We start from the raw sequence: 5211 nt of genomic DNA, 5'->3' as shown, positions 1-5211 counted from the left end.
TACCGTGGACTAGCTTATTTACCCGCAACCCTTGCATATTTGACACCACCCCCGGGTCCTGGGGTGGCGCGCCGCTTCGGGGCGACGACCTAGCAACCCTTGCACATTTATCACTACACCCGGGTCTAGGAAGTGCAGCGCGTCGCTGAGTAGGGAACGCCCCAACGGTATTTATATTATGGTTCATGTCATAAGATGTGGCTAAGTTTTACGCTGGCCGCCACAAACCTACCGCAACCCTCCTCCTTTGTCCGGGCTTGGGACCGGCTGTAAAGGCCACCAAGTGACCCTCACAGGCGGAGTTAACTAAATCAAACAACTAATTTAAGAAATTTCACTGCTACTTAAACTTTTCACTGATACTGTAGTGGTGTGTGTGGATCTGATAGAGAACAAAATGACAGTAGAAGAGAACTCGATAGCAAATAATAAATATAAAACTTCAAATTAGATAATTGAAGGTTCATACTTTGGCCTTTCCCAATGTCTGTTACAGATCTATTTCCATTAGGATATGATTAATGGGTTTGAGATTTGATCAGACACCCTTTAAAGTCCAACTACAGTAAAAAAATCAACAAACTTAACTTCAACAAAAATAAAAGAACCTATCCTTGGTTGTCTCTGGAAAAGAACCTATCTTTAATTAGACAATTTGCTTATCAATTGTCTATTCAAACAAGAAAAAGCAAAAGAAGGGCACACTTTTTTTCTTTTTTATCCTTTACCTCTTCCTGAAGAGAAAGGGATGAGAGTTATACCTCTTGTTGGAATAAAAACACTAGCTTTCTTGTATCTCTCTATCTTCTCGTATTCTCTTCTTCATCTCCCTGCTTTAATCTTCATTCTTCTAGTTTTATCTATAAGATCTCTACTTATAGCTAACCAACCAAAACTCTTATGATTTTTCCTTTCCTGCTTTACAACGAAGCAGCAGAATGGTGGATGCTATCGTTTCTTTAGCAGTTGAAAGAATTGCTGACTTGCTTATCAAAGAAGCAGGTTTTCTCAGTGGTGTAAGGGAGGAAGTCGTTCGCCTGCAAGATGAACTTAAGAGAATGCAATGCTTCTTGAAAGATGTTGATCGTAAGCAACATCAAGATGACCGTGTTCGTAACTTCATTTCTGAAATCAGAGGTGTTGCTTATGATTCTGAGGATGTCATCGACACCTACATTCTTGAGACCGCAACAAGCAAAGGAGGAGGACTTGGCTTCATCAACAAGTTCCTCTCCTTTTTCAACAAGGTTCCTGCTTTACACCATATCAGGAACCAGATCGAATCGATCCGAATAAAAATTGGTGATATTTCTACAAGTATGCAGACCTACGGTATCCAATTTGATACTGAAACCGATGGATCTAACTACTCCCGTGAGGAACAACGGAGACTGAGAGCTTCACATCCCCACTATGAGGATGAACATGTTATTAGCTTTGAGGCAATTAAAAGAGACGTTAAAGATCAACTCATGATGGAAGAAGAGCAACTACGTGTCGTTTCCATTGTGGGAATGGGAGGGTTGGGTAAAACTACTTTGGCTAAGACAATATATAATGACATTCAAATCAAGCAGCAATTTGATTGTGTTTCTTGGGCTTTCATATCTCAACAGTTCTCTGTAAGAGATGTACTCATTGCAATCTTGATGGAAGTTGCACCATCAACGCTAAACAGATCAGATTTGGAGAAAATGATAGAGGAAGAGCTGATCAAAACACTATATAATGAGCTAAAGTCGAAGCGGTACATGGTGGTTCTTGATGACATTTGGAAAAATGAAGCATGGGATAGTTTAAAACATGCTTTTCCAAATGGGAAGAAAGGAAGCAAAGTTTTATTCACTACTCGTGACAGAGATGTTGCTTCTTATGCTGATCCACGGAGCACACATGTGGAACCACCATTATTGGGTGATGATGAGGGATGGGAACTTCTTAGCAAAAAAGCATTCTCCAAAGATGTTCTCACTGAGCGTAGCTGGGCACCCGAATATGAGATATTGGGTAGGAAGATGATGAAAAAAAGTGGAGGATTGCCCTTAGCAATTGTTGTAATTGGAGGCTTGTTGGCAACAAAGAAGACGGTGAACGAGTGGAAAACAGTGCAACGGAACATCAATACATTGTTCACCAAGCTGCAACATGATAATCAATATGGAGGAGTTTATGGTATATTAGCTTTGAGTTACCAGGCATTGCAATTTCACTTGAAACCATGCTTTCTCTATCTTTCCCAATTTCCGGAGGATTGGCCAATTAAGAAGAGGACATTAATTCGAATGTGGATTGCTGAAGGCTTCATACAGCAACGAGGAGATGAAACAATGGAAGATATAGCAGAAGGATACTTGGAAGATTGTTCGCAGAAGTATGGTTCAAGTGAGCAAAAGGGATCACACAGGGACTGGAATCAAAATCTGCCGGATGCATGATCTTGTGCGAGATCTATGCATATTGAAGGCAAAGGAAGAAAGCTTCCTTAGAGTTGTTGAGCACAGCGAATACAACTCGAGCGCTTGGACTTCTCTCTCAACTGCTGTGACAGGTCAGTCACGTAGGTTGGCTTTGCATCTTCATGAGTCCGAATACAGTTTACAAAGTCATGATTTTATAACGTCTTGTGTGCCGCTGGTTGAAAAAGGTGATTCCGGAATCCGTTCTCTTCTTTATTTTGTTAAAATGGACAAGCATCATATGACAAAACAGCAAGCAAAATTCATTTTCAAGAACTTGAGACTCCTTAGAGTTTTGAATATTGAGAATGTTCATTACAATGTTCATCACATACCTAGAGAAATAGGTAAGCTGATTCACCTGAGATATCTCGGATTAAGAGGTGTTTACTCAACGGATAGATATTCAATACCATTATCTTTAATCAACCTTGAGGGTTTATACACTCTTGATCTGAGAAACTCCGCAGTGTCCATTTTACGCGTGAACCCTGATGCCTTGTTGAAATTGGAGAGTTTGAGACATTTGTTATTTACTAGAGGTAAAGGTGTGTTTCCACTCAAATCGTTAAGAAATCTAGAGACGCTCAAGCGTGTAACAGCTAAGAGTCTAACCAAAGACAATGCGGTGTTTCAGTTGACTAACCTTCGAAATCTAGCAGTATATTTCGAAACAGGAGAGGAAGTTGAGGTGGTCTTAAAATCTCCATGTGTTGCATTAGGCCTTCTTCGTTCGTTAAAGATGGAAATGCCACGTGGAACTTCATTTCCAAAGTTGGAACAACTGTCTTCCTGTGAAGATCTCACCAAAGCAGAGTTAATGGGAAAAATAGTAGAACATAGCCTGGAATTCCTACCAGCAAGCCTTACCAAGCTAATTCTGTACGAGTCTGAATTAAAACAAGATCCAATGGTTATTCTAGAAAAGTTTCATAATTTGAGGTATTTGCACTTGCAAAATGCTTACAATGGTTTAGAAATGGTTTGCTCTTCCAATGGATTTCCACAACTTGAAGTTCTGGCCCTCGTATCATTACTAGAACTGACGGAATGGAGAATAGGGAATGGTGCAATGCCGTGTCTCAAGAATTTATCCTTGAAAAACCTGAAAAGACTACGGAGGGTCCCCGAGGGGTTGAAGAAGCTTCTATCCACTCTTGAACAATATGAAGTTTCTGAGACATTCGATGTATATAAGAGGAAAATGGTATGAAAGATATAAATGGAGTAGGATTTGGAGATGGTGAAGCACATACTTTGTATGCCAAATTTGGCAGCAATGTCCAATAGTTGTTCTGGAGAATTTGCATAATTTGAGGTCTTTGTCCTTGATACATGATGCATACATTGGTTCTGAAATTGTGTTTTCTGCCAATGGATTTGGTAGGCTTGAAATCATCAACTGAAATCAATACAAAATAGAGGAAAGTGCAATGCCATGTCTCAAGATGTTGAATTTCTTTTGTTTTTTATTAAAATCTCTGTATGTATGCCGCTTTTTCTATTAATGAGTGTTCAATGCAATTATTTGGTTGTAGTTGAATGACTGACTACCATTTTCTAATTTCTTAAACAAATGATTTGATTTTGCTTCTGTCAATTTGAGTTCTTAACGTGTTAGTTATTAAAGCAACAAGTCTGTTGTTAAAAAGCCTAAATTTCTAATCCTGTGTTTCCATAAACTTACAAAAACAATAGAAAGAACTTCAAAATCAGACAAAAACAATTTAAACTGTGAATAGTCTACAAAATATAGCATAACTCAAGCAACAACTGTAGCATAAGTTTTGAAACCAAAACAGAAAAAAAAATGCTTTTGCAAATCAGAGAAGAAGCTATTGCAAATCAATTGTGAAAACTTTTTAAGGCATCCATGTGGACATGTCCAATTGAAACCTTAAAGCATTTAGGATAATTTGTTTCTCTATCAGCAAGCAGAAGTTACCTGAGAGAGAGGTGACTGGGGGAGGCGGAGGCGGAGGCGGAGGCGAAGGTAGACTGACGAAGGCGGACTGGACTGGAGTGGCAGTGAACTAAATTAGGATTTGGGAAGAAGAAATGGAGAAATTGGGACTACGACAAATATATCCGAAATAACGATTCCTATTAATAGAAAACAGACTAAATAAAACTATTGATACAAACAAAAACTTGTAGATTTATAATCTATTGGGTAAATTATACAAATAGTATGAACTTTATCCTTAATGTTTTGGTACCTAAATTTTATTTTATCCGAAAAATATATCCAAAATAACGATGATTTGTATAATTTAGTAAATTTTACTTGTAATTGATAGGTCAATACGAGTTTGATGAATAAATTACATTAATGATACCTGAATTTTATCATAATCACACTTTGGTATTTAGATTTTATTTTGTTCTGAAAATATAACTTAAGTAAAGGTGATTGGACAATTTAGTACATTTTACCGGTTAGTGACCGATCAACGCGAATTGATCATTTTGAATTAAAAATTAAAACCTACCATACACTCAATTAACATAAAATTATAATACTACCCTTTAATATATATATAGAGCTAAAAGTATTATTATATATGTTAATTGAGTGTATAATGGGTCTCAATTTTTAATTTGAAATGGTCAAACTCGCATTGACTAGTCTAATATACTAAATTATCGAGTCATGATTACTTGAAGTGTATTTTTTGGAAAAAATTAAATTTAGGCACTAAAGTATGAATTAGGGTAAAATTTAGCTATCATTGATATAATTTATTTCATCAAA

The 5211-nt window shown here is 37.3% G+C and overlaps 1 pseudogene; it reads left to right on the top strand.

Annotated features, from left to right (window-relative positions):
• Positions 1–781: 781 nt before the first annotated feature.
• On the top strand, positions 782–4023 carry LOC136226999 (putative disease resistance protein At1g50180; annotated as a pseudogene).
• Positions 4024–5211: the final 1188 nt, after the last annotated feature.

Source organism: Euphorbia lathyris, chromosome 4 (assembly GCF_963576675.1).
Source record: "Euphorbia lathyris chromosome 4, ddEupLath1.1, whole genome shotgun sequence".
Classification (NCBI taxonomy): Eukaryota; Viridiplantae; Streptophyta; class Magnoliopsida; order Malpighiales; family Euphorbiaceae; genus Euphorbia; species Euphorbia lathyris.
Note: the sequence above shows the minus strand (reverse complement) of the source record. Positions and strands in the feature narration are given on the sequence as shown.